Raw genomic sequence first — 11,065 nt, 5'->3', positions numbered from 1 at the left:
TTTTTTAACCCTACAGGGTGAAAACACTTTTTCTAGTTCAAATTTAATCAATAGTATTTTACAAACTTTGGGAATTATCCAGCATTACATAAAAAGACAGAAGACATACATTTACAAAGTCACTTTATACATACAAAGCTACCTTAAAGCTTTCTTTCAATACATATATCAAACTTATAAAGATCCATCCTAACTGATTAAATCATTAAATTTAAGCCATTCCCTTCAGCTTATCTTCATAGAATGAAATGTCTTTCTTCTGAGGAATGTCTATCAAATCTCTTTTTTTCAAGAAATTCTCCTTGAAAAAAATGTCCCAATATTATTCTGTTAGACTTTGTGGTTAACCTGGAGCAAATCCGCGTACAATAAAGATTCCTTCTCTAAGATGTCTATCATATCTTTTTTTCCTCAAAGAGTTCTCGATCTTATAGATATCTATGAGGAAAAAAAATCCCAAACATGACCTCTTCAGAGTTGTGAGTTTACTTGACACTCTTGTTTCAGCTGCACTGGGAGGGTTATATTCAAACCATCATCATAATAAAAACTGGGGTCGGATGTATATTCCAAAGGTACAGTTAGGTTATTTGCATTGTTCAGCAATTGTAGAGTTGACGCAGTGGGTTGATAATTTTCTACGGTGGGTTGATAATGATCTTTTAAAATATCTTCTGTATAATTAGTTTCTGATTTATACTATAAATGATATTCTGTATAGACTTTTCAAAACTTTCCTAGATTACTCCAGCTCAGAGTCAAACATCTTTGTAGCTCCCTCTAGTGGCCAAAAATTGTATTTGTTTGTTTGTTTATTCCTTTTTCTAGCCAGTGTTCAAGAAAATCGAAAAATTTCAGCCACCACAACAACACAATTCAGGGCTACAGATTATTTTAAAAGTAGCAAATTAAGACCACAACTTTTATCCTTATATTTCTGTTGTGTATTAAGGCTTAAAGAAACACCTAAGAACTTGCATAACAGTCACTACAGTATGCATTTGAACTGTAACCGTTTTGGCAGGAGATCCAGGTTCAATCTGATTGGTTGGCTGTTTACTCAGAAAGATATATAAAGAGTGCAAGTATCCCCTAGCCATTCAGTACAGTTATGGTCACCAAATAAAGAGCTGTTTGATTGTACTCATCTGCCTGGCATCGTTCATACTCTCCAGAACCCACTACACTACAATTTCAAAAGAAAAAAAAAACTCCACGCTTCCTTATTTTAGCTGCCTCCAGCAACCCTCTTCCTTGTTGCTTAACAACAAAGTATTCTTCAAAAAGGAGTGATAAACTGCAGCTAAAGAGAGCCTCTTTTAGCTATGAGAGATAATAGTCTCATAAATTAAGAAATGAAGGGCACAGCTTATTGTCCATTTGAAAAATAAATTTCAAAATGGCTGTTTTATCCGACAATGATGTGATTTCAGCGCCGCCCCCCTGCCCTCCAGAAGCCTGTTCCTTCTGTTGTTAAGTTGGAAAAATGACAGTCCAGAGAGAGGGGAGATTCTCTGGGCATGTCAACTGCTGGCCATGTCTCATTGGAAGCCCAAATTAGGAACATGGTTGCTAAGTGAATCTGGCTTCCCAATTGACTTTGATTGTCAGAATGTGTCAAAAGATAATCACTGGATCCCAGGACACTGCAACCGTCATAAATATGTATCAGTTGCCAAGCGTCTGAATTTTGATCATGTGACCATGGAGATGCTGCAACAGTTGTAAGTGTGAAACATGACCATAAGTCACTTTTATCAGTGCCTCTGTAACTTCGAATGGTCACTAAATGAATTGTTAGAATGTGAGGATTACCCGTATATAACCATCTTGGGTTTTTTTTCTTTTTTTTCTCTTTTATTTTTCACATGATATACACACATACTTCATTGTGAATGGAAGGGGGAGAGGAATCTGCAATTGATACACAAAACCTTTTTGACTGATAAATGTCTGTGAAGATTTTCAGTCATCCAGGTCATAGTTGTCTCAAAGATAACTGGACTGTTTTTTGTTTTTTGTTTTTAAAAGGCAACTTTTTAAAGGAGGAGGAGGAGGAGAAGAAGGAGAAGGAGGAGAAGAAGAAGAAGAAGAAGAAGAAGAAGAAGAAGAAGAAGAAGAAGAAGAAGAAGAAGAAGAAGAAGAAGAAGAAGAAGAAGAAGAAGAAGATCGTGTCAATCCTGCCAAGACTGAGTGGCCGTGCATACCGGCATCTCGGGTTAACCAGACTATTACATCTTTAACGATGGGGGGTGAGGTGTTACCCCGCGTTGATAGGGCTCGCAACTTGGGCGTCCTCCTGGATTCACGGCTCAATTTTGAAGACCACATAGGAGCCGTGACCAGGGGGGCTTTTGCCCAGGTTTGCCTGGTGTGCCAGTTGCGACCCTACCTGGACCGAGATACCCTACGCACAGTCACTCATGCGCTTATGACCTCCCGTTTAGACTACTGCAATGCTCTCTACATGGGGCTGCCCTTGAGGACCACTCGGAGGCTTCAGCTGGTGCAGAATGTGGCCGCGCGAGTTGTGATGGTGGCTTCCCAACACTCCCATGTAACACCTCTACTCCGCAAGCTGCATTGGCTTCCGGTTGCCCTCCGGGTGAGATTCAAGGTGCTGGTGATGACCTATAAAGCCCTAAATGGCTTGGGTCCGGGATATCTGAGGGAACACCTGCTGCCGGCATCAAGTTCCCTTCGTCCTGTGCGCTCCCACAGGGAGGGTCTTCTTAGGGTGCCGCCGGTAAAAGATTGCCGGCGGATAACACCCAGGGGGAGGGCCTTCTCAGTGGGTGCGCCTGCTCTTTGGAACCAGCTGCCCGCGGAGCTTAGGACTGCCCCCGACCTTCGTTCATTTCGCCAGGACCTGAAGACCTGGCTCTTTGAGCTCTCCGGCCCAGGCTGAGAGTTTTAATTGGGGTTTTTTATATTTTTTTCAGGGATTAAATTTAATCTTTTTAATCATTTTTAATTTTAGTATCAATGTTTTAAGTACCCTGTAAACCTCCCTGAGTCCTTTGGGAAAGGGCGGTATATAAATTCAATAAAATAAATAATAAATAAAATAAAGATCCAACAGAACCAATTCCCTGGACCAATCACTGCTTTGACAATGGCAAAACACCAAACTTCTTTTGTTGCATTTCAATTTCCAGAATAGTCATCAGTAGCTATGTATCAAGTGTGCCAAGCTTGAGGAACACCCCAAATAGTCTTTAGAATAAAAGAGAAAATTCTGCCTATATTGCCATGAGTGTTTTAGGAAGTCATTGATCGATTGACCTGCAATTTATTATCAACACTGCTCCAAATAAATGCCTACTGTTATAATGTTTTGCCAACTAATCAACATACCTCATTTATGTCACACAATCAATCAGAAAAGAGCCTGTAATGCATGTTAGATCATAGAGTGAAATTGCAATAGATAAATCACTATTCATTTTTTCAAAACTGTGTCTAAGAAATGGATCTCTTCTGATCTTTTTAGATTTACACATGGATTTTCAGAAGGAATTCTTTCAGAGTATTTATAAACATCCTGAAATAATATTTCATTTTAACAGAATTCAGGAAGTAAAGAATCTAAATCCTTTGAGGCTTTCTGAACCTATAATTGGAGGTTGCTTTGGTAATAGAATAACAGAATAAGAGAGATGGAAAGGACTTGGGAGGTCTTCTAGTCCAACCCCCTGCTCAACCATTTTTCAGACAAATAATTGTCCAATCTCTTCTTAAAAACCTCCAGTGATGGGACACCCACAACTTCTGGAGGCAGGTTGTTCCACTGGTTAATTGTTCTGTCAGGAAGTTTCTCTTTAGTTCTAGGTTGCTTCTCTCCTTGATTAATTTCCATCCGTTGCTTCTTGTCCTGCCTTCAGGTGCTTCTGAAGGTTTGATTCCCTCTTCTTCGTAGGTTCAAATTTGAAAAACACTGCCCTGAAATTGACATCAGAGTAAAGTAGCAGCCCCAGGAAGCCTGATTAAGGAGTCCTTGTAAAATGGCAAACCATTAACCATTGAGGTTATTTTACCATTGTTGCCGAAGAAGAAGATCTTGCACATTAAATGCACATTAAAAAAAAGAGTACATAGAAAAATAAAATAATAGGATTGGAAGTGACATTACTCACGCAGGAGACCTTATACCATTTTAGACAAATGACTTCCAATCTTTTCTTGAAAACTTCCAGTGAGGTAATAATAACAATAACAATAACAAAGGCTGCCTGCATTGAAGCTTGTTCCAAAGAAACAGCTAGCACAAGCATTAAAAGATGCAAATACTGCAATATCAAGTATAAGCAGCAAATCACTGCAAGAAACAAACCAACTAATGTACAGCACAGCTGCAGTTATAACTGAATACCTGCGACGCAAAATCAACAAAGAGGAAAAACAAACAAACAGTGCACCAAAAAAATGGAAGGTTAGACTAGAAAATAAGATCAGCAAGTTAAGATCACATGCAAGCAAGCTAGAACAGATGAAAGAAAAGAAGCTGAAGAACAAGAAGGCCAAAGAATACCTAATCAACAAACACCACATAGAGGTATTTCTAACTGTTCTCATTTGGAAACCAGGCACCTCTTCCTCAGGAAGAACAAAGCCCTCTAACTAAAGAAATAAAAGAATTGAAACAAAGAATAACTGAGCATCTAGATCAGCACAAAAACAACAGACTCTTATCTACCAAGGCAAATAGGTGGCCGTGGAATGCTGCAAGTACATCAGATGGTTGAAGAAGGAAAAATGGCTTTGGAAGAATATCTGAAGGACAACGATGAAGATGCACTGAAATTAGTACATCAGGAAGGCTTACTGACTACTGGAGAGACCAAACTGGCCTACAAGAAAGACCAAATGAAGAACAGAATAGAGGCATGGGAAGACAAAGCACTACATGGCCGGTACATTAAAAAAAAGCTGGGAAAGCAGATAATAACAAGACCTGGCAATGGCTAAAAGCAGGAAAGTTGAAGAAAGAGACCGAGGGACTAATTCTGGCTGCACAAGACCAAGCCTTAAGGACCAATGCATACAAAGTCAAAATTGAGAAGACAGCAACAGACAGTAAGTGCCACCAATGCAAAGAAGCTGAAGAAACAGTGGACCACCTGGTAAACTGCTGCAAGAAGATCGCACAGACTGACTACAAGCAGCAGCATGACAAAGTAGCAACAATGGTGCATTGGAAGATCTGCAAGAAATATCATTTGCCTGTAAGCAAGAACTGGTGGGACCATAAAATAGAGAAAGTCATAGAAAATGATAAAATTAAACTGCTCTGGGACTTCAGAATTCAAACAGACAAGCACCTGCAACATAACACCCCTGACTTAACAATTGTTGATAAGAAAGACAAAAAAGTCTGGATGGTGGATGTGGCAGTGCCTGGAGACAGCAGAATAGACGAGAAAGGAGAAGATAACAAAATACAAAGACCTACAAATAGAAATAGAAAGACAGTGGCAAAGGCAAGCAAGGGTAGTACCAAAAGTAATAGACGCCTTGGGTGCAATCCCAAAACAACTGGAGCACCATTTGAACACCATTGGCATTGACAAATTTGCCATTAGTCAATTGCAAAAGGCGGCCTTACTAGGAACTGCTTCCATCCTGCGACGAGATCTATAATACCATCAAACATCCACATCTGGCTATCCCAGGTCCTTGCTAAGGACTCAATAAGTAGACAAAAATGCCAAATCCAGTCTGAACATCTGGCTGACTGTGTGAATAATAATAATAATAATAATAATAATAATAATAATAATAATAATAATAATAATAATAATAATAATAATAATAATAATAATAATAATAATAAAGTTGGAAGGTACCTTGGAGCTCATCTAGTCCAACCCCCTGCTCAGGCAGGAAACCCTATACCATTTCGGACAAATGGCTGTCCAATCTCTTCTTAAAAACTTCCAGTGTTGGAGCATTCACAGCTTCTGGAGGCAGGTTGTTCCACTGATTAATTGTTCTGTCAGGAAGTTTCTCCTTAGTTCTAGGTTGCTTCTCTACTTGATTAGTTTCCATCCGTTGCTTCTTGTCCTGCCTTCAGGCGCTTTGGAGAATAGCTTGACTCCCTCTTCTTTGGGGCAGCCCCTGAGATATTGGAACATTGATATGTCACCTCTAGTCCTTTTCTTCATTAAATTAGACATGCCCAATTCCAGCAACCGTTCCTTATATGTGTTAGCCTCCAGTCCCCTAATCATCTTTGTTGTCCATTGATTGTTCTTATTGCCAGGAAATATTTCCCTACTTCTAGATTTAATGTCTCTTTAATGGTCTTTCACCCATTGCTTCTTGTCCTGCCCCTCAGGTGCTTTGGAGAATAGGTCAAACCCTTCTTCTCTATGACAGCCCTCATGTACTGGAAGACCTCTATTATATCACCCCCTAATCCTGAATGGAATGCAATGCAATGCAATGCAGTGGAGAGCAGTGGAACACAGTGAAGTGCAGTGGAACAGAATGGAATAGAATGGAATGGAATGGAATGGAATGGAATGGAATAGAATAGAATAGAATAGAATAGAAATTAGGAATAGAATAGAATAGAATAGAATAGAATAGAATAGAATAGAATAGAATAGAATAGAATAGAATTTAGGAATAGAATAGAATAGAATAGAATAGAATAGAATAGAATAGAATAGAATAGAATAGAATAGAATAGAATAGAATAGAATAGAATAGAATAGAATAGAATAGAATAGAATAGAATAGAATAGAATAGAATAGAAATTAGGAATAGAATAGAATAGAATAGAATAGAATAGAATAGAATAGAATAGAATAGAATAGAATAGAATAGAATAGAATAGAATAGAATAGAATAGAATAGAATAGAATAGAATAGAATAGAATAGAATAACAGAGTTGGAGGAGACCGTGGAGCTTTTCTAGTCCAACCACCTGCTCAGGCAGGAAACCCATATACCATTTCAGACAAATGGTTGTCCAATCTCTTCTTAAAAACCTCCAGTGTTGGAGCATTCATAACTTCTGGAAGCAAGTTGTTCCACTAATTAGTTGTTCTAACTGTCAGTTTCTCCTTAGTTCTAGGTTGTTTCTCTCCTTAATTAGTTTCCATTGTTTCTTGTCCTGCTGTCGGACACTTTAGAGAATAGCTTGCCTCCCTCTTCTTTGTGGCAGCCCCTGAGATATTGGAACACTGCTATCATGTCACCCCTCACCCTTCTCTTCATTAAGCTACACATACCCAATTCCAGCAACCATTCCTTATAAGTTTTAGCCTCCAGTCCCCCAATCATCTTTGTTGCTCTTCTCTGTACTCTTTCTAGAGTCTCAACATCTTTTTTATATCGTGGTGACCAAAACTGGATGCAGTATTCCAGGTGTGGCCTTACCAAGGCATTGTAAAGTGGTATTAATACTTCACATGATCTTGATTCTCTCCCTCTGTTAATGCAGCCTAGCACTATGTTGGCTTTTTTGGCAGCTGCAGCACACTAGTGGCTCATATTGAAGTGATTGTCCACTAGGCCTCCGAGATCCCTCTCACAGTTACTACTATTGAGCAAGGTACCATCTATACCAAGGGTAGGCAACCTTGGCTCTTTTATGACTCCTGGACTTCAACTCCCAGAATTTCTGAGCCAGCATGCTAGCTCAGGAATTCTGGGAGTTGAAGTCCACGAGTCATAAAAGAGCCAAAGTTGCCTACCCCTGACCTATACTATACCTGTGCATTGGTTTTTCTTGCCTAAATGTAGAATCTTACTCTTTTTTAACCACCGAATTTTATTTTGTTAGTTAGTATCCAATGTTCAAGTCTGTCAAGATCCTTCTGTATCTTAAGCCTGTCTTCTGGTGTGTTGGCTATTCTTGTCAGCTTGGTGTCATCTGCAAATTTGATGCATTCCCATCTATCCCCTCATCCAAGTCATATTTAAGTGATTGTCCACTTGGACTCCGAGATCCCTCTCACATTTGCTACTATTGAGCAAGGTACCCCCTATACTGTACCTGTGCATTTGTTTTTTCTTGCCTAAATGTAGAACCTTACTTTTTTCATCACTCAATTTCATTTTGTTAGATATCTTACTGACTTTTTCTTCACAGGATCATCTATATCAGATTCTATGACATTATATCATCTTCTGGTTTCCTTCTGTACATTTATCCCAACCTGACTGAAAAGAGATTCCATCCTGTCTATTTTCCCTCCCTTCCTCTCTCTCTTATCTATCTATCTATCTATCTATCTATCTATCTATCTATCTATCTATCTATCTATCTATCTATCTATCTATCTATCTATCTATCTATCTATCTATCTATCTAATCTAGGTAGGGGGTAAATGGAATAATTAAAGCAAATTGTGTCAAAGATAGAAGATACTTTAGGACAGGGGTCTTCAAACTTGGCCCTTTTATGGCCTGTGGACCTCAACTCCCAGAATTCCTCAGCCAGCACACTGGCTGAGGAATTCTGGAAGTTGAAATCATAAAACGGCCAAGTTTGAAGACTTCTGCTTTAGGATATCTTGAGACAAATTGTTTGTCATGTTGGCTGGGGAATTGCATTGTAAAGTGGTATTAGTACTTCACATGATCTTGATTCTATCCCTCTGTTAATGCAGCCTAGCACTGTGTTGGCTTTTTTGGCAGCTGCAGCACACTGCTGGATCATATTTAAGTGATTGTCCACTAGGCCTCTGAGATCCCTCTCACAGTTATTACTGTGTAGCCAGGTACCACCTATACCAAGGGTAGGCAACGTGGGCTCTTTTATGACTCTGGGAGTTGAAGTCCACGAGTCATAAAAGAGCCAAGGTTGCCTACCCCTGACCTATACTATACCTGTGCATTGGTTTTTCTTGCCTAAATGTAGAATCTTACTCTTTTTTAACCACCGAATTTTATTTTGTTAGTTAGTATCCAATGTTCAAGTCTGTCAAGATCCTTCTGTATCTTAAGCCTGTCTTCTGGTGTGTTGGCTATTCTTGTCAGCTTGGTGTCATCTGCAAATTTGATGCATTACCCATCTATCCCCTCATCCAAGTCCTTGATGAAGATGTTGAAGAGTAGTGGGCCTAAAACAGAGCCTTGGGGTATCCCACGGCATACTTCCCTCCATGTAGATGCCTTCTCTTTGTTAGACATTCCCATAGTTGTTTATCGTATGGTTTAGATCCAGACCCCTTGTCATCTTTATTATTCTTCTCTGCACACTTCCTGGGGTCCTGACATCTTTTTTGTACCTGGATGATCATAACTGGACACACATATAGTTCCACTAAGGACTACCTGCTGGGTATGGTTGGTCAGTCTCTAGCAAACCCATCTGAACAATGTGAAACAACAACAACAACAAAAAAAGTAAAAAACCAAGTACAGCTTCAATGACTGTAGATGCATCTTGACTTATTTGCTACACATTGTCCTGTACAAAGAGGAAAAATACATTAGAAAATATGAAAAAAAAGGCACAGCACTAAGATTTTGACTTCCTAGAATCCAAATAGATGTCACCCAATGTAGAAAAAAATATTGCACTGGCTAAGAGATGGTTTCCTATATAGGTGTTCCTCGACTTACGGCTACAATTGGAATCAGATTTTCTGTTGCTAAACAAGGCAGTTGTTAAGAAAGCCACACCCAATTTTACAACCTTTTTGGCCACAGTTAAGCAAATCGCCGCAGTTGTAAATTGAATCTCGCTTCCCCTATTGACTTTGTTTGTTGGAAGCCAGCTTAGGTTGTAAATGATCACATGAACCTGGGATTCTGCAACTGTTGTAAATACCTGCCAGTTGCCAAACATCTGAATTTTGTTCATGGAACTGTGGGATGTGGCAAAAGCTGTAATTGCAAGGATGAGTTGTAAGTCACTTGCCAGGGCTATTGTGTTGCAAAGAAATGGTTGTAACTCAAGGACTATCAGTATTTCCCCTCTGCTCATTGTTCATAATGGGGGGAAATTAGTTTTGGAAGGAATCTGAAAAATCCCCTTAGGGAGAGAATAGATGGGGGCAGAAACTTAGAAAGAAGATACAGAGATGCACCCACATTTTTGCATTCTGTTCTATCCCTTCAATCAATCCTGAGCAAGCTATTAGGAAGCACAGAATTGCAAATAATATTTTCAGTAGATGGAGAGCGGTCAATGCAACTTAAAGTCATTTTAACTGACTCCAGTCCCATTAATTTCATTGGGTCATTTTAAAATATAAAGGTAAAGGTAAAGTTTTCCCCGCACATGTGTGCTAGTCGTTTCCAACTCTAGGGGGCGGTGCTCATCTCCGTTTCAAAGCCGAAGAGCTAGCGCTTGTCCGAGGACGTCTCCATGGTCATGTGGCCGGCATGACTAGACGACAAAGGCGCACGGAATGCTGTTACCTTCCCACCATAGTGGTCCCCAGGGCTTTTTTTCTCATAGAACGCTCAGAACGGAGTTCCGGCACCTTTTTTGGATGGAACCTTCCTTGTAGGGTAGGCAAGGCGGGTTGTATGACATGTGTGAGTTCCGGCACCTTTTATTTTTAAAAAAACCCCACTGGTGGTCCCTATTTTTCTACTTGCATTTTTACGTGCTTTCGAACTGCTAGGTTGGCAGAAGCTGGGATGAGTAACAGGCGCTCACTCTGCTACGCGGCACTCAGGATTCAACCCGCCAAACTGCCGACCTTCTGATCGACAAGCTCAGTGTCCTAACCCACTGAGCCACCACGTCCCTGTTTTAAATATAAAACAAGGTAAAATGTATAGGATAGTCCACAATTTTTCTTGAGCTTGCTGCTATTACTTATTTCATAGTACCTGCAGAGAAAATTCTATTAAAATATTGCTTCTGGCTTCATAGAATCATTGATGAAATCAGTGGAAAACAATTCATGAAGTTTGCTCAGGTCTCAGACAATATCAAAAGCATTAGATAAGTGCTTCTGAGTTTTGGGAACTCAACCTTGGTGTGGACTTCAGGCTGGGTGGGGAACTGTGGGAGCTGAAGTCCACACAGCTTAAAATTCCCAAGGCTGAGAAATATTGCTTTAGATTCTTTCGACCCATCCACAGTCTTTGA

Source organism: Vipera berus, assembly GCF_964194415.1.
Source record: "Vipera berus genome assembly, chromosome: Z".
Classification (NCBI taxonomy): domain Eukaryota; kingdom Metazoa; phylum Chordata; class Lepidosauria; order Squamata; family Viperidae; genus Vipera; species Vipera berus.
The sequence above is the reverse complement of the archived record's forward strand: the minus strand, read 5'-3'. Positions refer to the sequence as shown.